The sequence below is a fragment of the Engystomops pustulosus genome, chromosome 1 (assembly GCF_040894005.1).
Source record: "Engystomops pustulosus chromosome 1, aEngPut4.maternal, whole genome shotgun sequence".
NCBI lineage: Eukaryota > Metazoa > Chordata > Amphibia > Anura > Leptodactylidae > Engystomops > Engystomops pustulosus.
Window position 1 is genome coordinate 172,607,200 of NC_092411.1, and position 18,789 is coordinate 172,625,988.

An 18,789-nucleotide genomic window follows, 5' to 3' on the forward strand; every position below is an offset into this window, starting at 1 on the left:
GAAACTAACACAATTTTCAGGTTCAAAAAGGTCAACGGAACTTGGGATTCCCAGCCAGTCTCCCATGCTGGTACTTGCCAAGCCTTAAGCTGCATTGCTGCTGCGATCTGACGAGAGCAGGCACATTCAGCTTAGAATGGCCGTTGACAGCAGCTGTTCAATTTGAACCTTCTTTTACCATCTTTGACAGAGAAACTAATACAATTTTCAGGTTCAAAAAGGTCAACGGAACTTGGGATTCCCAGCCAGTCTCCCATGCTGGTACTTGCCAAGCCTTAAGCTGCATTGCTGCTGCGATCTGACGAGAGCAGGCACATTCAGCTTAGAATGGCCGTTGACAGCAGCTGTTCAATTTGAACCTTCTTTTACTATCTCATAGAGAAACTAACACAATTTTCAGGTTCAAAAAGGTCAACGGAACTTGGGATTCCCAGCCAGTCTCCCATGCTGGTACTTGCCAAGCCTTAAGCTGCATTGCTGCTGCGATCTGACGAGAGCAGGCACATTGAGCTTAGAATGGCCGTTGACAGCAGCTCTTCAATTTGAACCTTCTTTTACTATCTCATAGAGAAACTAATACAATTTTCAGGTTCAAAAAGGTCAACGGAACTTGGGATTCCCAGCCAGTCTCCCATGCTGGTACTTGCCAAGCCTTAAGCTGCATTGCTGCTGCGATCTGACGAGAGCAGGCACATTCACCTTAGAATGGCCATTGACAGCAGCTGTTCAATTTGAACCTTCTTTTACCATCTTTGACAGAGAAACTAATACAATTTTCAGGTTCAAAAAGGTCAACGAAACTTGGGATTCCCAGCCAGACTCCCATGCTGGTACTTGCCAAGCCTTAAGCTGCATTGCTGCCGCGATCTGACGAGAGCAGGCACATTGAGCTTAGAATGGCCGTTGACAGCAGCTGTTCAATTTGAACCTTCTTTTACTATCTCATAGAGAAACTAACACAATTTTCAGGTTCAAAAAGGTCAACGGAACTTGGGATTCCCAGCCAGTCTCCCAATCTGGTACTTGCCAAGCCTTAAGCTGCATTGCTGCTGCGATCTGACGAGAGCAGGCACATTCAGCTTAGAATGGCCGTTGACAGCAGCTGTTCAATTTGAACCTTCTTTTACTATCTCATAGAGAAACTAACACAATTTTCAGGTTCAAAAAGGTCAACGGAACTTGGGATTCCCAGCCAGTCTCCCATGCTGGTACTTGCCAAGCCTTAAGCTGCATTGCTGCTGCGATCTGACGAGAGCAGGCACATTCAGCTTAGAATGGCCGTTGACAGCAGCTGTTCAATTTGAACCTTCTTTTACCATCTTTGACAGAGAAACTAACACAATTTTCAGGTTCAAAAAGGTCAACGGAACTTGGGATTCCCAGCCAGTCTCCCATGCTGGTACTTGCCAAGCCTTAAGCTGCATTGCTGCAGCGATCTGACGAGAGCAGGCACATTCAGCTTAGAATGGCCGTTGACAGCAGCTGTTCAATTTGAACCTTCTTTTACTATCTCATAGAGAAACTAACACAATTTTCAGGTTCAAAAAGGTCAACGGAACTTGGGATTCCCAGCCAGTCTCCCATGCTGGTACTTGCCAAGCCTTAAGCTGCATTGCTGCTGCGATCTGACGAGAGCAGGCACATTCAGCTTAGAATGGCCGTTGACAGCAGCTGTTCAATTTGAACCTTCTTTTACTATCTCATAGAGAAACTAACACAATTTTCAGGTTCAAAAAGGTCAACGGAACTTGGGATTCCCAGCCAGTCTCCCATGCTGGTACTTGCCAAGCCTTAAGCTGCATTGCTGCTGCGATCTGACGAGAGCAGGCACATTCACCTTAGAATGGCCGTTGACAGCAGCTGTTCAATTTGAACCTTCTTTTACCATCTTTGACAGAGAAACTAATACAATTTTCAGGTTCAAAAAGGTCAACGGAACTTGGGATTCCCAGCCAGACTCCCATGCTGGTACTTGCCAAGCCTTAAGCTGCATTGCTGCTGCGATCTGATGAGAGCAGGCACATTGAGCTTAGAATGGCCGTTGACAGCAGCTGTGCAATTTGAACCTTCTTTTACTATCTCATAGAGAAACTAACACAATTTTCAGGTTCAAAAAGGTCAACGGAACTTGGGATTCCCAGCCAGTCTCCCAATCTGGTACTTGCCAAACTTTAAGCTGCATTGCTGCTGCGATCTGACGAGAGCAGGCACATTCAGCTTAGAATGGCCGTTGACAGCAGCTGTTCAATTTGAACCTTCTTTTACCATCTTTGACAGAGAAACTAACACAATTTTCAGGTTCAAAAAGGTCAACAGAACTTTGGATTCCCAGCCAGTCTCCCATGCTGGTACTTGCCAAGCCTTAAGCTGCATTGCTGCTGCCATCTGACGAGAGCAGGCACATTCAGCTTAGAATGGCCGTTGACAGCAGCTGTTCAATTTGAACCTTCTTTTACTATCTCCTAGAGAAACTAACACAATTTTCAGGTTCAAAAAGGTCAATGGAACTTGGGATTCCCAACCAGTCTCCCAATCTGGTACTTGCCAAGCCTTAAGCTGCATTGCTGCTGCGATCTGACGAGAGCAGGCACATTCAGCTTAGAATGGCCGTTGACAGCAGCTGTTCAATTTGAACCTTCTTTTACCATCTTTGACAGAGAAACTAATACAATTTTCAGGTTCAAAAAGGTCAACGGAACTTGGGATTCCCAGCCAGACTCCCATGCTGGTACTTGCCAAGCCTTAAGCTGCATTGCTGCTGCGATCTGATGAGAGCAGGCACATTGAGCTTAGAATGGCCGTTGACAGCAGCTGTTCAATTTGAACCTTCTTTTACTATCTCATAGAGAAACTAACACAATTTTCAGGTTCAAAAAGGTCAACGGAACTTGGGATTCCCAGCCAGTCTCCCATGCTGATACTTGCCAAGCCTTAAGCTGCATTGCTGCTGCGATCTGACGAGAGCAGGCACATTCAGCTTAGAATGGCCGTTGACAGCAGCTGTTCAATTTGAACCTTCTTTTACTATCTCATAGAGAAACTAACACAATTTTCAGGTTCAAAAAGGTCAACGGAACTTGGGATTCCCAGCCAGTCTCCCATGCTGGTACTTGCCAAGCCTTAAGCTGCATTGCTGCTGCGATCTGACGAGAGCAGGCACATTCAGCTTAGAATGGCCGTTGACAACAGCTGTTCAATTTGAACCTTCTTTTACTATCTCATAGAGAAACTAACACAATTTTCAGGTTCAAAAAGGTCAACGGAACTTGGGATTCCCAGCCAGTCTCCCATGCTGGTACTTGCCAAGCCTTAAGCTGCATTGCTGCTGCGATCTGACGAGAGCAGGCACATTCAGCTTAGAATGGCCGTTGACAGCAGCTGTTCAATTTGAACCTTCTTTTACTATCTCATAGAGAAACTAACACAATTTTCAGGTTCAAAGAGGTCAACGGAACTTGGGATTCCCAGCCAGCCTCCCATGCTGGTACTTGCCAAGCCTTAAGCTGCATTGCTGCTGCGATCTGACGAGAGCAGGCACATTCAGCTTAGAATGGCCGTTGACAGCAGCTGTTCAATTTTAACCTTCTTTTACCATCTTTGACAGAGAAACTAATACAATTTTCAGGTTCAAAAAGGGCAACGGAACTTGGGATTCCCAGCCAGTCTCCCATGCTGGTACTTGCCAAGCCTTAAGCTGCATTGCTGCTGTGATCTGACGAGAGCAGGCACATTCAGCTTAGAATGGCCGTTGACAGCAGCTGTTCAATTTGAACCTTCTTTTACCATCTTTGACAGAGAAACTAACACAATTTTCAGGTTCAAAAAGGTCAACGGAACTTGGGATTCCCAGCCAGTCTCCCATTCTGGTACTTGCCAAGCCTTAAACTGCATTGCTGCTGTGATCTGACGAGAGCAGGCACATTCAGCTTAGAATGGCCGTTGACAGTGGCTGTTCAAATTGAACCTTCTTTTACTATCTCATAGCGAAACGAACACAATTTTCAGTTCAAAAAGGTCAACAGAACTTGGGATTCCCAGCCAGTCTCCCATGCTGGTACTTGCCAAGCCTTAAGCTGCATTGCTGCTGCGATCTGACGAGAGCAGGCACATTCAGCTTAGAATGGCCGTTGACAGCAGCTGTTCAATTTTAACCTTCTTTTACCATCTTTGCCAGAGAAACTAACACAATTTTCAGGTTCAAAAAGGTCAACAGAACTTTGGATTCCCAGCCAGTCTCCCATGCTGGTACTTGCCAAGCCTTAAGCTGCATTGCTGCTGCGATCTGACGAGAGCAGGCACATTCAGCTTAGAATGGCCGTTGACAGCAGCTGTTCAATTTGAACCTTCTTTTACTATCTCATAGAGAAACTAACACAATTTTCAGGTTCAAAGAGGTCAACGGAACTTGGGATTCCCAGCCAGTCTCCCATGCTGGTACTTGCCAAGCCTTAAGCTGCATTGCTGCTGCGATCTGACGAGAGCAGGCACATTCAGCTTAGAATGGCCGTTGACAGCAGCTGTTCAATTTGAACCTTCTTTTACCATCTTTGACAGAGAAACTAATACAATTTTCAGGTTCAAAAAGGGCAACGGAACTTGGGATTCCTAGCCAGTCTCCCATGCTGGTACTTGCCAAGCCTTAAGCTGCATTGCTGCTGCGATCTGACGAGAGCAGGCACATTCAGCTTAGAATGGCCGATGACAGCAGCTGTTCAATTTGAACCTTCTTTTACCATCTTTGACAGAGAAACTAATACAATTTTCAGGTTCAAAAAGGGCAACGGAACTTGGGATTCCTAGCCAGTCTCCCATGCTGGTACTTGCCAAGCCTTAAGCTGCATTGCTGCTGCAATCTGATGAGAGCATGCACATTCAGCTTAGAATGGCCGTTGACAGCAGCTGTTCAATTTGAACCTTATTTTACCATCTTTGACAGAGAAACTAACACAATTTTCAGGTTCAAAAAGGTCAACAGAACTTGGGATTCCCAGCCAGTCTCCCATGCTGGTACTTGCCAAGCCTTAAGCTGCATTGCTGCTGCGATCTGACGAGAGCAGGTACATTCAGCTTAGAATGGCCGTTGACAGCAGCTGTTCAATTTTAACCTTCTTTTACCATCTTTGACAGAGAAACTAATACAATTTTCAGGTTCAAAAAGGGCAACGGAACTTGGGATTCCCAGCCAGTCTCCCATGCTGGTACTTGCCAAGCCTTAAGCTGCATTGCTGCTGCAATCTGATGAGAGCATGCACATTCAGCTTAGAATGGCCGTTGACAGCAGCTGTTCAATTTGAACCTTATTTTACCATCTTTGACAGAGAAACTAACACAATTTTCAGGTTCAAAAAGGTCAACAGAACTTGGGATTCCCAGCCAGTCTCCCATGCTGGTACTTGCCAAGCCTTAAGCTGCATTGCTGCTGCGATCTGACGAGAGCAGGTACATTCAGCTTAGAATGGCCGTTGACAGCAGCTGTTCAATTTTAACCTTCTTTTACCATCTTTGACAGAGAAACTAATACAATTTTCAGGTTCAAAAAGGGCAACGGAACTTGGGATTCCCAGCCAGTCTCCCATGCTGGTACTTGCCAAGCCTTAAGCTGCATTGCTGCTGTGATCTGACGAGAGCAGGCACATTCAGCTTAGAATGGCCGTTGACAGCAGCTGTTCAATTTGAACCTTCTTTTACCATCTTTGCCAGAGAAACTAACACAATTTTCAGGTTCAAAAAGGTCAACAGAACTTTGGATTCCCAGCCAGTCTCCCATGCTGGTACTTGCCAAGCCTTAAGCTGCATTGCTGCTGCGATCTGACGAGAGCAGGCACATTCAGCTTAGAATGGCCGTTGACAGCAGCTGTTCAATTTGAACCTTCTTTTACTATCTCCTAGAGAAACTAACACAATTTTCAGGTTCAAAAAGGTCAATGGAACTTGGGATTCCCAGCCAGTCTCCCATGCTGGTACTTGCCAAGCCTTAAGCTGCATTGCTGCTGCGATCTGACGAGAGCAGGCACATTCAGCTTAGAATGGCCGTTGACAGCAGCTGTTCAATTTTAACCTTCTTTTACCATCTTTGACAGAGAAACTAACACAATTTTCAGGTTCAAAAAGGTCGACGGAACTTGGGATTCCCAGCCAGTCTCCCATGCTGGTACTTACCAAGCCTTAAGCTGCATTGCTGCTGCGATCTGACGAGAGCAGGCACATGCACCTTAGAATGGCCGTTGACAGCAGCTGTTCAATTTGAACCTTCTTTTACCATCTTTGACAGAGAAACTAATACAATTTTCAGGTTCAAAAAGGTCAACGGAACTTGGGATTCCCAGCCAGACTCCCATGCTGGTACTTGCCAAGCCTTAAGCTGCATTGCTGCTGCGATCTGATGAGAGCAGGCACATTGAGCTTAGAATGGCCGTTGACAGCAGCTGTTCAATTTGAACCTTCTTTTACTATCTCATAGAGAAACTAACACAATTTTCAGGTTCAAAAAGGTCAACGGAACTTGGGATTCCCAGCCAGTCTCCCAATCTGGTACTTGCCAAACCTTAAGCTGCATTGCTGCTGCGATCTGACGAGAGCAGGCACATTCAGCTTAGAATGACCGTTGACAGCAGCTGTTCAATTTGAACCTTCTTTTACTATCTCATAGAGAAACTAACACAATTTTCAGGTTCAAAAAGGTCAACGGAACTTGGGATTCCCAGCCAGTCTCCCATGCTGGTACTTGCCAAGCCTTAAGCTGCATTGCTGCTGCGATCTGACGAGAGCAGGCACATTCAGCTTAGAATGGCCGTTGACAGCAGCTGTTCAATTTGAACCTTCTTTTACTATCTCATAGAGAAACTAACACAATTTTCAGGTTCAAAAAGGTCAACGGAACTTGGGATTCCCAGCCAGTCTCCCATGCTGGTACTTGCCAAGCCTTAAGCTGCATTGCTGCTGCGATCTGACGAGAGCAGGCACATTCAGCTTAGAATGGCCGTTGACAGCAGCTGTTCAATTTGAACCTTCTTTTACTATCTCATAGAGAAACTAACACAATTTTCAGGTTCAAAAAGGTCAACAGAACTTGGGATCCCCAGCCAGTCTCCCATGCTGGTACTTGCCAAGCCTTAAGCTGCATTGCTGCTGCGATCTGACGAGAGCAGGCACATTCAGCTTAGAATGGCCGTTGACAGCAGCTGTTCAATTTGAACCTTCTTTTACCATCTTTGACAGAGAAACTAACACAATTTTCAGGTTCAAAAAGGTCAACGGAACTTGGGATTCCCAGCCAGTCTCCCAATCTGGTACTTGCCAAGCCTTAAGCTGCATTGCTGCTGCGATCTGACGAGAGCAGGCACATTCAGCTTAGAATGGCCGTTGACAGCAGCTGTTCAATTTGAACCTTCTTTTACTATCTCATAGAGAAACTAACACAATTTTCAGGTTCAAAAAGGTCAACGGAACTTGGGATTCCCAGCCAGTCTCCCAATCTGGTACTTGCCAAGCCTTAAGCTGCATTGCTGCTGCGATCTGACGAGAGCAGGCACATTCAGCTTAGAATGGCCGTTGACAGCAGCTGTTCAATTTTAACCTTCTTTTACCATCTTTGACAGAGAAACTAATACAATTTTCAGGTTCAAAAAGGGCAACGGAACTTGGGATTCCCAGCCAGTCTCCCATGCTGGTACTTGCCAAGCCTTAAGCTGCATTGCTGCTGTGATCTGACGAGAGCAGGCACATTCAGCTTAGAATGGCCGTTGACAGCAGCTGTTCAATTTGAACCTTCTTTTACCATCTTTGACAGAGAAACTAACACAATTTTCAGGTTCAAAAAGGTCAACGGAACTTGGGATTCCCAGCCAGTCTCCCATTCTGGTACTTGCCAAGCCTTAAACTGCATTGCTGCTGTGATCTGATGAGAGCAGGCACATTCAGCTTAGAATGGCCGTTGACAGCGGCTGTTTAAATTGAACCTTCTTTTACTATCTCATAGCGAAACTAACACAATTTTCAGTTCAAAAAGGTCAACAGAACTTGGGATTCCCAGCCAGTCTCCCATGCTGGTACTTGCCAAGCCTTAAGCTGCATTGCTGCTGCGATCTGACAAGAGCAGGAAAATTCAGCTTAGAATGGCCGTTGACAGCAACTGTTCAATTTGAACCTTCTTTTACCATCTTTGCCAGAGAAACTAACACAATTTTCAGGTTCAAAAAGGTCAACGGAACTTGGGATTCCCAGCCAGTCTCCCATGCTGGTACTTGCCAAGCCTTAAGCTGCATTGCTGCTGCGATCTGACGAGAGCAGGCACATTCAGCTTAGAATGGCCGTTGACAGCAGCTGTTCAATTTGAACCTTCTTTTACTATCTCATAGAGAAACTAACACAATTTTCAGGTTCAAAAAGGTCAACGGAACTTGGGATTCCCAGCCAGTCTCCCATGCTGGTACTTGCCAAGCCTTAAGCTGCATTGCTGCTGCGATCTGACGAGAGCAGGCACATTCAGCTTAGAATGGCCGTTGACAGCAGCTGTTCAATTTGAACCTTCTTTTACTATCTCATAGAGAAAATAACACAATATTTAGGTTCAAAAAGGTCAACGGAACTTGGGATTCCCAGCCAGTCTCCCAATCTGGTACTTGCCAAGCCTTAAGCTGCATTGCTGCTGCGATCTGACGAGAGCAGGCACATTCAGCTTAGAATGGCCGTTGACAGCAGCTGTTCAATTTTAACCTTCTTTTACCATCTTTGACAGAGAAACTAATACAATTTTCAGGTTCAAAAAGGGCAACGGAACTTGGGATTCCCAGCCAGTCTCCCATGCTGGTACTTGCCAAGCCTTAAGCTGCATTGCTGCTGTGATCTGACGAGAGCAGGCACATTCAGCTTAGAATGGCCGTTGACAGCAGCTGTTCAATTTGAACCTTCTTTTACCATCTTTGACAGAGAAACTAACACAATTTTCAGGTTCAAAAAGGTCAACGGAACTTGGGATTCCCAGCCAGTCTCCCATTCTGGTATTTGCCAAGCCTTAAACTGCATTGCTGCTGTGATCTGATGAGAGCAGGCACATTCAGCTTAGAATGGCCGTTGACAGCGGCTGTTCAAATTGAACCTTCTTTTACTATCTCATAGCGAAACTAACACAATTTTCAGTTCAAAAAGGTCAACAGAACTTGGGATTCCCTGCCAGTCTCCCATGCTGGTACTTGCCAAGCCTTAAGCTGCATTGCTGCTGCGATCTGACAAGAGCAGGCAAATTCAGCTTAGAATGGCTGTTGACAGCAACTGTTCAATTTGAACCTTCTTTTACCATCTTTGCCAGAGAAACTAACACAATTTTCAGGTTCAAAAAGGTCAACAGAACTTTGGTTTCCCAGCCAGTCTCCCATGCTGGTACTTGCCAAGCCTTAAGCTGCATTGCTGCTGCGATCTGACGAGAGCAGGCACATTCAGCTTAGAATGGCCGTTGACAGCAGCTGTTCAATTTGAACCTTCTTTTACTATCTCCTAGAGAAACTAACACAATTTTCAGGTTCAAAAAGGTCAATGGAACTTGGGATTCCCAACCAGTCTCCCATTCTGGTACTTGCCAAGCCTTAAGCTGCATTGCTGCTGCGATCTGACGAGAGCAGGCACATTCAGCTTAGAATGGCCATTGACAGCAGCTGTTCAATTTGAACCTTCTTTTACTATCTCATAGAGAAACTAACACAATTTTCAGGTTCAAAATGGTCGACGGAACTTGGGATTCCCAGCCAGTCTCCCATGCTGGTACTTGCCAAGCCTTAAGCTGCATTGCTGCTGCGATCTGACGAGAGCAGGCACATGCACCTTAGAATGGCCGTTGACAGCAGCTTTTCAATTTGAACCTTCTTTTACCATCTTTGACAGAGAAACTAATACAATTTTCAGGTTCAAAAAGGTCAACGGAACTTGGGATTCCCAGCCAGACTCCCATGCTGGTACTTGCCAAGCCTTAAGCTGCATTGCTGCTGCGATCTGATGAGAGCAGGCACATTGAGCTTAGAATGGCCGTTGACAGCAGCTGTTCAATTTGAACCTTCTTTTACTATCTCATAGAGAAACTAACACAATTTTCAGGTTCAAAAAGGTCAACGGAACTTGGGATTCCCAGCCAGTCTCCCAATCTGGTACTTGCCAAACCTTAAGCTGCATTGCTGCTGCGATCTGACGAGAGCAGGCACATTCAGCTTAGAATGGCCGTTGACAGCAGCTGTTCAATTTGAACCTTCTTTTACTATCTCATAGAGAAACTAACACAATTTTCAGGTTCAAAAAGGTCAACGGAACTTGGGATTCCCAGCCAGTCTCCCATGCTGGTACTTGCCAAGCCTTAAGCTGCATTGCTGCTGCGATCTGACGAGAGCAGGCACATTCAGCTTAGAATGGCCGTTGACAGCAGCTGTTCAATTTGAACCTTCTTTTACTATCTCATAGAGAAACTAACACAATTTTCAGGTTCAAAAAGGTCAACGGAACTTGGGATTCCCAGCCAGTCTCCCATGCTGGTACTTGCCAAGCCTTAAGCTGCATTGCTGCTGCGATCTGACGAGAGCAGGCACATTCAGCTTAGAATGGCCGTTGATAGCAGCTCTTCAATTTGAACCTTCTTTTACTATCTCATAGAGAAACTAACACAATTTTCAGGTTCAAAAAGGTCAACGGAACTTGGGCTTCCCAGCCAGTCTCCCATGCTGGTACTTGCCAAGCCTTAAGCTGCATTGCTGCTGCGATCTGACGAGAGCAGGCACATTCAGCTTAGAATGGCCGTTGACAGCAGCTGTTCAATTTGAACCTTCTTTTACTATCTCATAGAGAAAATAACACAATTTTCAGGTTCAAAAAGGTCAACGGAACTTGGGATTCCCAGCCAGTCTCCCAATCTGGTACTTGCCAAGCCTTAAGCTGCATTGCTGCTGCGATCTGACGAGAGCAGGCACATTCAGCTTAGAATGGCCGTTGACAGCAGCTGTTCAATTTGAACCTTCTTTTACTATCTCATAGAGAAACTAACACAATTTTCAGGTTCAAAAAGGTCAACGGAACTTGGGATTCCCAGCCAGTCTCCCAATCTGGTACTTGCCAAGCCTTAAGCTGCATTGCTGCTGCGATCTGACGAGAGCAGGCACATTCAGCTTAGAATGGCCGTTGACAGCAGCTGTTCAATTTTAACCTTCTTTTACCATCTTTGACAGAGAAACTAATACAATTTTCAGGTTCAAAAAGGGCAACGGAACTTGGGATTCCCAGCCAGTCTCCCATGCTCGTACTTGCCAAGCCTTAAGCTGCATTGCTGCTGTGATCTGACGAGAGCAGGCACATTCAGCTTAGAATGGCCGTTGACAGCAGCTGTTCAATTTGAACCTTCTTTTACTATCTCCTAGAGAAACTAACACAATTTTCAGGTTCAAAAAGGTCAATAGAACTTGGGATTCCCAACCAGTCTCCCATTCTGGTACTTGCCAAGCCTTAAACTGCATTGCTGCTGTGATCTGACGAGAGCAGGCACATTCAGCTTAGAATGGCCGTTGACAGCGGCTGTTCAAATTGAACCTTCTTTTACTATCTCATAGCGAAACTAACACAATTTTCAGTTCAAAAAGGTCAACAGAACTTGGGATTCCCAGCCAGTCTCCCATGCTGGTACTTGCCAAGCCTTAAGCTGCATTGCTGCTGCGATCTGACAAGAGCAGGCAAATTCAGCTTAGAATGGCCGTTGACAGCAACTGTTCAATTTGAACCTTCTTTTACCATCTTTGCCAGAGAAACTAACACAATTTTCAGGTTCAAAAAGGTCAACAGAACTTTGGTTTCCCAGCCAGTCTCCCATGCTGGTACTTGCCAAGCCTTAAGCTGCATTGCTGCTGCGATCTGACGAGAGCAGGCACATTCAGCTTAGAATGGCTGTTGACAGCAGCTGTTCAATTTGAACCTTCTTTTACTATCTCCTAGAGAAACTAACACAATTTTCAGGTTCAAAAAGGTCAATAGAACTTGGGATTCCCAACCAGTCTCCCATTCTGGTACTTGCCAAGCCTTAAGCTGCATTGCTGCTGCGATCTGACGAGAGCAGGCACATTCAGCTTAGAATGGCCGTTGACAGCAGCTGTTCAATTTGAACCTTCTTTTACTATCTCATAGAGAAACTAACACAATTTTCAGGTTCAAAATGGTCGACGGAACTTGGGATTCCCAGCCAGTCTCCCATGCTGGTACTTGCCAAGCCTTAAGCTGCATTGCTGCTGCGATCTGACGAGAGCAGGCACATGCACCTTAGAATGGCCGTTGACAGCAGCTTTTCAATTTGAACCTTCTTTTACCATCTTTGACAGAGAAACTAATACAATTTTCAGGTTCAAAAAGGTCAACGGAACTTGGGATTCCCAGCCAGACTCCCATGCTGGTACTTGCCAAGCCTTAAGCTGCATTGCTGCTGCGATCTGATGAGAGCAGGCACATTGAGCTTAGAATGGCCGTTGACAGCAGCTGTTCAATTTGAACCTTCTTTTACTATCTCATAGAGAAACTAACACAATTTTCAGGTTCAAAAAGGTCAACGGAACTTGGGATTCCCAGCCAGTCTCCCAATCTGGTACTTGCCAAACCTTAAGCTGCATTGCTGCTGCGATCTGACGAGAGCAGGCACATTCAGCTTAGAATGGCCGTTGACAGCAGCTGTTCAATTTGAACCTTCTTTTACTATCTCATAGAGAAACTAACACAATTTTCAGGTTCAAAAAGGTCAACGGAACTTGGGATTCCCAGCCAGTCTCCCATGCTGGTACTTGCCAAGCCTTAAGCTGCATTGCTGCTACGATCTGACGAGAGCAGGCACATTCAGCTTAGAATGGCCGTTGACAGCAGCTGTTCAATTTGAACCTTCTTTTACTATCTCATAGAGAAACTAACACAATTTTCAGGTTCAAAAAGGTCAACGGAACTTGGGATTCCCAGCCAGTCTCCCATGCTGGTACTTGCCAAGCCTTAAGCTGCATTGCTGCTGCGATCTGACGAGAGCAGGCACATTCAGCTTAGAATGGCCGTTGACAGCAGCTGTTCAATTTGAACCTTCTTTTACTATCTCATAGAGAAACTAACACAATTTTCAGGTTCAAAAAGGTCAACGGAACTTGGGATTCCCAGCCAGTCTCCCATGCTGGTACTTGCCAAGCCTTAAGCTGCATTGCTGCTGCGATCTGACGAGAGCAGGCACATTCAGCTTATAATGGCCGTTGACAGCAGCTGTTCAATTTGAACCTTCTTTTACTATCTCATAGAGAAAATAACACAATTTTCAGGTTCAAAAAGGGCAACGGAACTTGGGATTCCCAGCCAGTCTCCCAATCTGGTACTTGCCAAGCCTTAAGCTGCATTGCTGCTGCGATCTGACGAGAGCAGGCACATTCAGCTTAGAATGGCCGTTGACAGCAGCTGTTCAATTTGAACCTTCTTTTACCATCTTTGACAGAGAAACTAACACAATTTTCAGGTTCAAAAAGGTCAACGGAACTTGGGAGTCCCAGCCAGTCTCCCATTCTGGTACTTGCCAAGCCTTAAACTGCATTGCTGCTGTGATCTGACGAGAGCAGGCACATTCAGCTTAGAATGGCCGTTGACAGCGGCTGTTCAAATTGAACCTTCTTTTACTATCTCATAGCGAAACTAACACAATTTTCAGTTCAAAAAGGTCAACAGAACTTGGGATTCCCAGCCAGTCTCCCATGCTGGTACTTGCCAAGCCTTAAGCTGCATTGCTGCTGCGATCTGACAAGAGCAGGCAAATTCAGCTTAGAATGGCCGTTGACAGCAACTGTTCAATTTGAACCTTCTTTTACCATCTTTGCCAGAGAAACTAACACAATTTTCAGGTTCAAAAAGGTCAACAGAACTTTGGTTTCCCAGCCAGTCTCCCATGCTGGTACTTGCCAAGCCTTAAGCTGCATTGCTGCTGCGATCTGACGAGAGCAGGCACATTCAGCTTAGAATGGCCGTTGACAGCAGCTGTTCAATTTGAACCTTCTTTTACTATCTCCTAGAGAAACTAACACAATTTTCAGGTTCAAAAAGGTCAATGGAACTTGGGATTCCCAACCAGTCTCCCATTCTGGTACTTGCCAAGCCTTAAGCTGCATTGCTGCTGCGATCTGACGAGAGCAGGCACATTCAGCTTAGAATGGCCGTTGACAGCAGCTGTTCAATTTGAACCTTCTTTTACTATCTCATAGAGAAACTAACACAATTTTCAGGTTCAAAATGGTCGACGGAACTTGGGATTCCCAGCCAGTCTCCCATGCTGGTACTTGCCAAGCCTTAAGCTGCATTGCTGCTGCGATCTGACGAGAGCAGGCACATTCAGCTTAGAATGGCCGTTGACAGCAGCTGTTCAATTTTAACCTTCTTTTACCATCTTTGACAGAGAAACTAATACAATTTTCAGGTTCAAAAAGGGAAACGGAACTTGGGATTCCCAGCCAGTCTCCCATGCTGGTACTTGCCAAGCCTTAAGCTGCATTGCTGCTGTGATCTGACGAGAGCAGGCCCATTCAGCTTAGAATGGCCGTTGACAGCAGCTGTTCAATTTGAACCTTCTTTTACCATCTTTGACAGAGAAACTAACACAATTTTCAGGTTCAAAAAGGTCAACGGAACTTGGGATTCCCAGCCAGTCTCCCATTCTTGTACTTGCCAAGCCTTAAACTGCATTGCTGCTGTGATCTGACGAGAGCAGGCACATTCAGCTTAGAATGGCCGTTGACAGCGGCTGTTCAAATTGAACCTTCTTTTACTATCTCATAGCGAAACTAACACAATTTTCAGTTCAAAAAGGTCAACAGAACTTGGGATTCCCAGCCAGTCTCCCATGCTGGTACTTGCCAAGCCTTAAGCTGCATTGCTGCTGCGATCAGACAAGAGCAGGCAAATTCAGCTTAGAATGGCCGTTGACAGCAGCTGTTCAATTTGAACCTTCTTTTACTATCTCCTAGAGAAACTAACACAATTTTCAGGTTCAAAAAGGTCAATAGAACTTGGGATTCCCAACCAGTCTCCCATTCTGGTACTTGCCAAGCCTTAAGCTGCATTGCTGCTGCGATCTGACGAGAGCAGGCACATTCAGCTTAGAATGGCCGTTGACAGCAGCTGTTCAATTTGAACCTTCTTTTACTATCTCATAGAGAAACTAACACAATTTTCAGGTTCAAAATGGTCGACGGAACTTGGGATTCCCAGCCAGTCTCCCATGCTGGTACTTGCCAAGCCTTAAGCTGCATTGCTGCTGCGATCTGACGAGAGCAGGCACATGCACCTTAGAATGGCCGTTGACAGCAGCTTTTCAATTTGAACCTTCTTTTACCATCTTTGACAAAGAAACTAATACAATTTTCAGGTTCAAAAAGGTCAACGGAACTTGGGATTCCCAGCCAGACTCCCATGCTGGTACTTGCCAAGCCTTAAGCTGCATTGCTGCTGCGATCTGATGAGAGCAGGCACATTGAGCTTAGAATGGCCGTTGACAGCAGCTGTTCAATTTGAACCTTCTTTTACTATCTCATAGAGAAACTAACACAATTTTCAGGTTCAAAAAGGTCAACGGAACTTGGGATTCCCAGCCAGTCTCCCAATCTGGTACTTGCCAAACCTTAAGCTGCATTGCTGCTGCGATCTGACGAGAGCAGGCACATTCAGCTTAGAATGGCCGTTGACAGCAGCTGTTCAATTTGAACCTTCTTTTACTATCTCATAGAGAAACTAACACAATTTTCAGGTTCAAAAAGGTCAACGGAACTTGGGATTCCCAGCCAGTCTCCCATGCTGGTACTTGCCAAGCCTTAAGCTGCATTGCTGCTGCGATCTGACGAGAGCAGGCACATTCAGCTTAGAATGGCCGTTGACAGCAGCTGTTCAATTTGAACCTTTTTTTACTATCTCATAGAGAAACTAACACAATTTTCAGGTTCAAAAAGGTCAACGGAACTTGGGATTCCCAGCCAGTCTCCCATGCTGGTACTTGCCAAGCCTTAAGCTGCATTGCTGCTGCGATCTGACGAGAGCAGGCACATTCAGCTTAGAATGGCCGTTGACAGCAGCTGTTCAATTTGAACCTTCTTTTACTATCTCATAGAGAAACTAACACAATTTTCAGGTTCAAAAAGGTCAACGGAACTTGGGATTCCCAGCCAGTCTCCCATGCTGGTACTTGCCAAGCCTTAAGCTGCATTGCTGCTGCGATCTGACGAGAGCAGGCACATTCAGCTTAGAATGGCCGTTGACAGCAGCTGTTCAATTTGAACCTTCTTTTACTATCTCATAGAGAAACTAACACAATTTTCAGGTTCAAAAAGGTCAACGGAACTTGGGATTCCCAGCCAGTCTCCCAATCTGGTACTTGCCAAGCCTTAAGCTGCATTGCTGCTGCGATCTGACGAGAGCAGGCACATTCAGGTTAGAATGGCCGTTGACAGCAGCTGTTCAATTTTAACCTTCTTTTACCATCTTTGACAGAGAAACTAATACAATTTTCAGGTTCAAAAAGGGCAACGGAACTTGGGATTCCCAGCCAGTCTCCCATGCTGGTACTTGCCAAGCCTTAAGCTGCATTGCTGCTGTGATCTGACGAGAGCAGGCACATTCAGCTTAGAATGGCCGTTGACAGCAGCTGTTCAATTTGAACCTTCTTTTACCATCTTTGACAGAGAAACTAACACAATTTTCAGGTTCAAAAAGGTCAACGGAACTTGGGATTCCCAGAAAGTCTCCCATTCTGGTACTTGCCAAGCCTTAAACTGCATTGCTGCTGTGATCTGACGAGAGCAGGCACATTCAGCTTAGAATGGCCGTTGACAGCGGCTGTTCAAATTGAACCTTCTTTTACTATCTCATAGCGAAACTAACACAATTTTCAGTTCAAAAAGGTCAACAGAACTTGGGATTCCCAGCCAGTCTCCCATGCTGGTACTTGCCAAGCCTTAAGCTGCATTGCTGCTGCGATCTGACAAGAGCAGGCAAACTCAGCTTAGAATGGCCGTTGACAGCAACTGTTCAATTTGAACCTTCTTTTACCATCTTTGCCAGAGAAACTAACACAATTTTCAGGTTCAAAAAGGTCAACAGAACTTTGGTTTCCCAGCCAGTCTCCCATGCTGGTACTTGCCAAGCCTTAAGCTGCATTGCTGCTGCGATCTGACGAGAGCAGGCACATTCAGCTTAGAATGGCCGTTGACAGCAGCTGTTCAATTTGAACCTTCTTTTACTATCTCCTAGAGAAACTAACACAATTTTCAGGTTCAAAAAGGTCAATAGAACTTGGGATTCCCAACCAGTCTCCCATTCTGGTACTTGCCAAGCCTTAAGCTGCATTGCTGCTGCGATCTGACGAGAGCAGGCACATTCAGCTTAGAATGGCCGTTGACAGCAGCTGTTCAATTTGAACCTTCTTTTACTATCTCATAGAGAAACTAACACAATTTTCAGGTTCAAAATGGTCGACGGAACTTGGGATTCCCAGCCAGTCTCCCAATCTGGTACTTGCCAAGCCTTAAGCTGCATTGCTGCTGCGATCTGACGAGAGCAGGCACATGCACCTTAGAATGGCCGTTGACAGCAGCTTTTCAATTTGAACCTTCTTTTACCATCTTTGACAGAGAAACTAATACAATTTTCAGGTTCAAAAAGGTCAACGGAACTTGGGATTCCCAGCCAGACTCCCATGCTGGTACTTGCCAAGCCTTAAGCTGCATTGCTGCTGCGATCTGATGAGAGCAGGCACATTGAGCTTAGAATGGCCGTTGACAGCAGCTGTTCAATTTGAACCTTCTTTTACTATCTCATAGAGAAACTAACACAATTTTCAGGTTCAAAAAGGTCAACGGAACTTGGGATTCCCAGCCAGTCTCCCATGCTGGTACTTGCCAAGCCTTAAGCTGCATTGCTGCTGCGATCTGACGAGGGCAGGCACATTCAGCTTAGAATGGCCGTTGACAGCAGCTGTTCAATTTGAACCTTCTTTTACTATCTCATAGAGAAACTAACACAATTTTCAGGTTCAAAAAGGTCAACGGAACTTGGGATTCCCAGCCAGTCTCCCATGCTGGTACTTGCCAAGCCTTAAGCTGCATTGCTGCTGCGATCTGACGAGAGCAGGCACATTCAGCTTAGAATGGCCGTTGACAGCAGCTGTTCAATTTGAACCTTCTTTTACTATCTCATAGAGAAAATAACACAATTTTCAGGTTCAAAAAGGTCAACGGAACTTGGGATTCCCAGCCAGTCTCCCAATCTGGTACTTGCCAAGCCTTAAGCTGCATTGCTGCTGCGATCTGACGAGAGCAGGCACATTCAGCTTAGAATGGCCGTTGACAGCAGCTGTTCAATTTTAACCTTCTTTTACCATCTTTGACAGAGAAACTAATACAATTTTCAGGTTCAAAAAGGGCAACGGAACTTGGGATTCCCAGCCAGTCTCCCATGCTGGTACTTGCCAAGCCTTAAGCTGCATTGCTGCTGTGATCTGACGAGAGCAGGCACATTCAGCTTAGAATGGCCGTTGACAGCGGCTGTTCAAATTGAACCTTCTTTTACTATCTCATAGCGAAACTAACACAATTTTCAGTTCAAAAAGGTCAACAGAACTTGGGATTCCCAGCCAGTCTCCCATGCTGGTACTTGCCAAGCCTTAAGCTGCATTGCTGCTGCGATCTGACAAGAGCAGGCAAATTCAGCTTAGAATGGCCGTTGACAGCAACTGTTCAATTTGAACCTTCTTTTACCATCTTTGCCAGAGAAACT

At 45.5% G+C, this 18,789-nt stretch overlaps 90 pseudogenes; all 90 read right to left on the reverse strand.

Annotated features, from left to right (window-relative positions):
• Positions 1-29: 29 nt before the first annotated feature.
• Positions 30-148, reverse strand: LOC140085898 (5S ribosomal RNA; annotated as a pseudogene).
• A 72-nt stretch (positions 149-220) lies between these two features.
• LOC140085909 (5S ribosomal RNA) lies at positions 221-339 on the reverse strand (annotated as a pseudogene).
• A 70-nt stretch (positions 340-409) lies between these two features.
• On the reverse strand, positions 410-528 carry LOC140106130 (5S ribosomal RNA; annotated as a pseudogene).
• A 70-nt stretch (positions 529-598) lies between these two features.
• On the reverse strand, positions 599-717 carry LOC140110768 (5S ribosomal RNA; annotated as a pseudogene).
• Positions 718-978: 261 nt separating this feature from the next.
• On the reverse strand, positions 979-1,097 carry LOC140095347 (5S ribosomal RNA; annotated as a pseudogene).
• Positions 1,098-1,167: 70 nt separating this feature from the next.
• On the reverse strand, positions 1,168-1,286 carry LOC140085920 (5S ribosomal RNA; annotated as a pseudogene).
• Positions 1,287-1,358: 72 nt separating this feature from the next.
• LOC140103887 (5S ribosomal RNA) lies at positions 1,359-1,477 on the reverse strand (annotated as a pseudogene).
• A 70-nt stretch (positions 1,478-1,547) lies between these two features.
• Positions 1,548-1,666, reverse strand: LOC140085932 (5S ribosomal RNA; annotated as a pseudogene).
• A 70-nt stretch (positions 1,667-1,736) lies between these two features.
• On the reverse strand, positions 1,737-1,855 carry LOC140106428 (5S ribosomal RNA; annotated as a pseudogene).
• A 72-nt stretch (positions 1,856-1,927) lies between these two features.
• On the reverse strand, positions 1,928-2,046 carry LOC140108960 (5S ribosomal RNA; annotated as a pseudogene).
• A 70-nt stretch (positions 2,047-2,116) lies between these two features.
• LOC140113170 (5S ribosomal RNA) lies at positions 2,117-2,235 on the reverse strand (annotated as a pseudogene).
• Positions 2,236-2,496: 261 nt separating this feature from the next.
• Positions 2,497-2,615, reverse strand: LOC140109391 (5S ribosomal RNA; annotated as a pseudogene).
• Positions 2,616-2,687: 72 nt separating this feature from the next.
• LOC140108971 (5S ribosomal RNA) lies at positions 2,688-2,806 on the reverse strand (annotated as a pseudogene).
• Positions 2,807-2,876: 70 nt separating this feature from the next.
• Positions 2,877-2,995, reverse strand: LOC140103995 (5S ribosomal RNA; annotated as a pseudogene).
• A 70-nt stretch (positions 2,996-3,065) lies between these two features.
• Positions 3,066-3,184, reverse strand: LOC140085943 (5S ribosomal RNA; annotated as a pseudogene).
• Positions 3,185-3,254: 70 nt separating this feature from the next.
• Positions 3,255-3,373, reverse strand: LOC140085954 (5S ribosomal RNA; annotated as a pseudogene).
• A 70-nt stretch (positions 3,374-3,443) lies between these two features.
• Positions 3,444-3,562, reverse strand: LOC140101701 (5S ribosomal RNA; annotated as a pseudogene).
• Positions 3,563-3,634: 72 nt separating this feature from the next.
• Positions 3,635-3,753, reverse strand: LOC140112567 (5S ribosomal RNA; annotated as a pseudogene).
• A 72-nt stretch (positions 3,754-3,825) lies between these two features.
• Positions 3,826-3,944, reverse strand: LOC140107796 (5S ribosomal RNA; annotated as a pseudogene).
• Positions 3,945-4,013: 69 nt separating this feature from the next.
• On the reverse strand, positions 4,014-4,132 carry LOC140096342 (5S ribosomal RNA; annotated as a pseudogene).
• Positions 4,133-4,204: 72 nt separating this feature from the next.
• LOC140110580 (5S ribosomal RNA) lies at positions 4,205-4,323 on the reverse strand (annotated as a pseudogene).
• Positions 4,324-4,393: 70 nt separating this feature from the next.
• LOC140085965 (5S ribosomal RNA) lies at positions 4,394-4,512 on the reverse strand (annotated as a pseudogene).
• A 72-nt stretch (positions 4,513-4,584) lies between these two features.
• On the reverse strand, positions 4,585-4,703 carry LOC140113055 (5S ribosomal RNA; annotated as a pseudogene).
• A 263-nt stretch (positions 4,704-4,966) lies between these two features.
• Positions 4,967-5,085, reverse strand: LOC140113213 (5S ribosomal RNA; annotated as a pseudogene).
• Positions 5,086-5,157: 72 nt separating this feature from the next.
• LOC140113365 (5S ribosomal RNA) lies at positions 5,158-5,276 on the reverse strand (annotated as a pseudogene).
• Positions 5,277-5,348: 72 nt separating this feature from the next.
• LOC140113225 (5S ribosomal RNA) lies at positions 5,349-5,467 on the reverse strand (annotated as a pseudogene).
• Positions 5,468-5,539: 72 nt separating this feature from the next.
• On the reverse strand, positions 5,540-5,658 carry LOC140112573 (5S ribosomal RNA; annotated as a pseudogene).
• Positions 5,659-5,730: 72 nt separating this feature from the next.
• Positions 5,731-5,849, reverse strand: LOC140110591 (5S ribosomal RNA; annotated as a pseudogene).
• A 70-nt stretch (positions 5,850-5,919) lies between these two features.
• LOC140105462 (5S ribosomal RNA) lies at positions 5,920-6,038 on the reverse strand (annotated as a pseudogene).
• A 72-nt stretch (positions 6,039-6,110) lies between these two features.
• On the reverse strand, positions 6,111-6,229 carry LOC140112995 (5S ribosomal RNA; annotated as a pseudogene).
• A 72-nt stretch (positions 6,230-6,301) lies between these two features.
• Positions 6,302-6,420, reverse strand: LOC140108993 (5S ribosomal RNA; annotated as a pseudogene).
• A 70-nt stretch (positions 6,421-6,490) lies between these two features.
• On the reverse strand, positions 6,491-6,609 carry LOC140103418 (5S ribosomal RNA; annotated as a pseudogene).
• Positions 6,610-6,679: 70 nt separating this feature from the next.
• On the reverse strand, positions 6,680-6,798 carry LOC140085987 (5S ribosomal RNA; annotated as a pseudogene).
• Positions 6,799-6,868: 70 nt separating this feature from the next.
• LOC140085998 (5S ribosomal RNA) lies at positions 6,869-6,987 on the reverse strand (annotated as a pseudogene).
• A 70-nt stretch (positions 6,988-7,057) lies between these two features.
• Positions 7,058-7,176, reverse strand: LOC140109608 (5S ribosomal RNA; annotated as a pseudogene).
• A 72-nt stretch (positions 7,177-7,248) lies between these two features.
• Positions 7,249-7,367, reverse strand: LOC140095358 (5S ribosomal RNA; annotated as a pseudogene).
• A 70-nt stretch (positions 7,368-7,437) lies between these two features.
• On the reverse strand, positions 7,438-7,556 carry LOC140095369 (5S ribosomal RNA; annotated as a pseudogene).
• A 72-nt stretch (positions 7,557-7,628) lies between these two features.
• LOC140112580 (5S ribosomal RNA) lies at positions 7,629-7,747 on the reverse strand (annotated as a pseudogene).
• Positions 7,748-7,819: 72 nt separating this feature from the next.
• Positions 7,820-7,938, reverse strand: LOC140104259 (5S ribosomal RNA; annotated as a pseudogene).
• A 69-nt stretch (positions 7,939-8,007) lies between these two features.
• On the reverse strand, positions 8,008-8,126 carry LOC140112953 (5S ribosomal RNA; annotated as a pseudogene).
• A 72-nt stretch (positions 8,127-8,198) lies between these two features.
• LOC140086009 (5S ribosomal RNA) lies at positions 8,199-8,317 on the reverse strand (annotated as a pseudogene).
• Positions 8,318-8,387: 70 nt separating this feature from the next.
• Positions 8,388-8,506, reverse strand: LOC140086020 (5S ribosomal RNA; annotated as a pseudogene).
• A 70-nt stretch (positions 8,507-8,576) lies between these two features.
• On the reverse strand, positions 8,577-8,695 carry LOC140095391 (5S ribosomal RNA; annotated as a pseudogene).
• Positions 8,696-8,767: 72 nt separating this feature from the next.
• LOC140112585 (5S ribosomal RNA) lies at positions 8,768-8,886 on the reverse strand (annotated as a pseudogene).
• A 72-nt stretch (positions 8,887-8,958) lies between these two features.
• Positions 8,959-9,077, reverse strand: LOC140112946 (5S ribosomal RNA; annotated as a pseudogene).
• Positions 9,078-9,337: 260 nt separating this feature from the next.
• On the reverse strand, positions 9,338-9,456 carry LOC140110318 (5S ribosomal RNA; annotated as a pseudogene).
• A 70-nt stretch (positions 9,457-9,526) lies between these two features.
• On the reverse strand, positions 9,527-9,645 carry LOC140097383 (5S ribosomal RNA; annotated as a pseudogene).
• A 70-nt stretch (positions 9,646-9,715) lies between these two features.
• LOC140113159 (5S ribosomal RNA) lies at positions 9,716-9,834 on the reverse strand (annotated as a pseudogene).
• A 72-nt stretch (positions 9,835-9,906) lies between these two features.
• LOC140109004 (5S ribosomal RNA) lies at positions 9,907-10,025 on the reverse strand (annotated as a pseudogene).
• Positions 10,026-10,095: 70 nt separating this feature from the next.
• LOC140105404 (5S ribosomal RNA) lies at positions 10,096-10,214 on the reverse strand (annotated as a pseudogene).
• Positions 10,215-10,284: 70 nt separating this feature from the next.
• On the reverse strand, positions 10,285-10,403 carry LOC140086031 (5S ribosomal RNA; annotated as a pseudogene).
• A 70-nt stretch (positions 10,404-10,473) lies between these two features.
• LOC140103538 (5S ribosomal RNA) lies at positions 10,474-10,592 on the reverse strand (annotated as a pseudogene).
• A 70-nt stretch (positions 10,593-10,662) lies between these two features.
• Positions 10,663-10,781, reverse strand: LOC140113522 (5S ribosomal RNA; annotated as a pseudogene).
• Positions 10,782-10,851: 70 nt separating this feature from the next.
• On the reverse strand, positions 10,852-10,970 carry LOC140095402 (5S ribosomal RNA; annotated as a pseudogene).
• A 70-nt stretch (positions 10,971-11,040) lies between these two features.
• On the reverse strand, positions 11,041-11,159 carry LOC140095413 (5S ribosomal RNA; annotated as a pseudogene).
• A 449-nt stretch (positions 11,160-11,608) lies between these two features.
• LOC140112933 (5S ribosomal RNA) lies at positions 11,609-11,727 on the reverse strand (annotated as a pseudogene).
• Positions 11,728-11,799: 72 nt separating this feature from the next.
• LOC140111126 (5S ribosomal RNA) lies at positions 11,800-11,918 on the reverse strand (annotated as a pseudogene).
• Positions 11,919-11,988: 70 nt separating this feature from the next.
• LOC140106696 (5S ribosomal RNA) lies at positions 11,989-12,107 on the reverse strand (annotated as a pseudogene).
• A 70-nt stretch (positions 12,108-12,177) lies between these two features.
• Positions 12,178-12,296, reverse strand: LOC140113160 (5S ribosomal RNA; annotated as a pseudogene).
• A 72-nt stretch (positions 12,297-12,368) lies between these two features.
• On the reverse strand, positions 12,369-12,487 carry LOC140109015 (5S ribosomal RNA; annotated as a pseudogene).
• Positions 12,488-12,557: 70 nt separating this feature from the next.
• On the reverse strand, positions 12,558-12,676 carry LOC140105408 (5S ribosomal RNA; annotated as a pseudogene).
• Positions 12,677-12,746: 70 nt separating this feature from the next.
• LOC140104244 (5S ribosomal RNA) lies at positions 12,747-12,865 on the reverse strand (annotated as a pseudogene).
• A 70-nt stretch (positions 12,866-12,935) lies between these two features.
• Positions 12,936-13,054, reverse strand: LOC140086053 (5S ribosomal RNA; annotated as a pseudogene).
• Positions 13,055-13,124: 70 nt separating this feature from the next.
• LOC140110253 (5S ribosomal RNA) lies at positions 13,125-13,243 on the reverse strand (annotated as a pseudogene).
• Positions 13,244-13,313: 70 nt separating this feature from the next.
• Positions 13,314-13,432, reverse strand: LOC140103755 (5S ribosomal RNA; annotated as a pseudogene).
• A 260-nt stretch (positions 13,433-13,692) lies between these two features.
• Positions 13,693-13,811, reverse strand: LOC140112934 (5S ribosomal RNA; annotated as a pseudogene).
• A 72-nt stretch (positions 13,812-13,883) lies between these two features.
• LOC140110329 (5S ribosomal RNA) lies at positions 13,884-14,002 on the reverse strand (annotated as a pseudogene).
• A 70-nt stretch (positions 14,003-14,072) lies between these two features.
• On the reverse strand, positions 14,073-14,191 carry LOC140105207 (5S ribosomal RNA; annotated as a pseudogene).
• Positions 14,192-14,261: 70 nt separating this feature from the next.
• On the reverse strand, positions 14,262-14,380 carry LOC140103564 (5S ribosomal RNA; annotated as a pseudogene).
• Positions 14,381-14,643: 263 nt separating this feature from the next.
• LOC140113006 (5S ribosomal RNA) lies at positions 14,644-14,762 on the reverse strand (annotated as a pseudogene).
• Positions 14,763-14,831: 69 nt separating this feature from the next.
• On the reverse strand, positions 14,832-14,950 carry LOC140112979 (5S ribosomal RNA; annotated as a pseudogene).
• A 70-nt stretch (positions 14,951-15,020) lies between these two features.
• LOC140106697 (5S ribosomal RNA) lies at positions 15,021-15,139 on the reverse strand (annotated as a pseudogene).
• Positions 15,140-15,209: 70 nt separating this feature from the next.
• Positions 15,210-15,328, reverse strand: LOC140113161 (5S ribosomal RNA; annotated as a pseudogene).
• Positions 15,329-15,400: 72 nt separating this feature from the next.
• On the reverse strand, positions 15,401-15,519 carry LOC140109026 (5S ribosomal RNA; annotated as a pseudogene).
• A 70-nt stretch (positions 15,520-15,589) lies between these two features.
• On the reverse strand, positions 15,590-15,708 carry LOC140105415 (5S ribosomal RNA; annotated as a pseudogene).
• Positions 15,709-15,778: 70 nt separating this feature from the next.
• LOC140086064 (5S ribosomal RNA) lies at positions 15,779-15,897 on the reverse strand (annotated as a pseudogene).
• Positions 15,898-15,967: 70 nt separating this feature from the next.
• On the reverse strand, positions 15,968-16,086 carry LOC140086075 (5S ribosomal RNA; annotated as a pseudogene).
• Positions 16,087-16,156: 70 nt separating this feature from the next.
• LOC140086086 (5S ribosomal RNA) lies at positions 16,157-16,275 on the reverse strand (annotated as a pseudogene).
• A 70-nt stretch (positions 16,276-16,345) lies between these two features.
• On the reverse strand, positions 16,346-16,464 carry LOC140107508 (5S ribosomal RNA; annotated as a pseudogene).
• Positions 16,465-16,536: 72 nt separating this feature from the next.
• Positions 16,537-16,655, reverse strand: LOC140112603 (5S ribosomal RNA; annotated as a pseudogene).
• Positions 16,656-16,727: 72 nt separating this feature from the next.
• LOC140101260 (5S ribosomal RNA) lies at positions 16,728-16,846 on the reverse strand (annotated as a pseudogene).
• Positions 16,847-17,106: 260 nt separating this feature from the next.
• LOC140110336 (5S ribosomal RNA) lies at positions 17,107-17,225 on the reverse strand (annotated as a pseudogene).
• Positions 17,226-17,295: 70 nt separating this feature from the next.
• LOC140106699 (5S ribosomal RNA) lies at positions 17,296-17,414 on the reverse strand (annotated as a pseudogene).
• Positions 17,415-17,484: 70 nt separating this feature from the next.
• LOC140113349 (5S ribosomal RNA) lies at positions 17,485-17,603 on the reverse strand (annotated as a pseudogene).
• Positions 17,604-17,675: 72 nt separating this feature from the next.
• On the reverse strand, positions 17,676-17,794 carry LOC140109037 (5S ribosomal RNA; annotated as a pseudogene).
• Positions 17,795-17,864: 70 nt separating this feature from the next.
• On the reverse strand, positions 17,865-17,983 carry LOC140105841 (5S ribosomal RNA; annotated as a pseudogene).
• A 70-nt stretch (positions 17,984-18,053) lies between these two features.
• Positions 18,054-18,172, reverse strand: LOC140086098 (5S ribosomal RNA; annotated as a pseudogene).
• A 70-nt stretch (positions 18,173-18,242) lies between these two features.
• LOC140095424 (5S ribosomal RNA) lies at positions 18,243-18,361 on the reverse strand (annotated as a pseudogene).
• Positions 18,362-18,433: 72 nt separating this feature from the next.
• Positions 18,434-18,552, reverse strand: LOC140112614 (5S ribosomal RNA; annotated as a pseudogene).
• A 69-nt stretch (positions 18,553-18,621) lies between these two features.
• Positions 18,622-18,740, reverse strand: LOC140112935 (5S ribosomal RNA; annotated as a pseudogene).
• Positions 18,741-18,789: the final 49 nt, after the last annotated feature.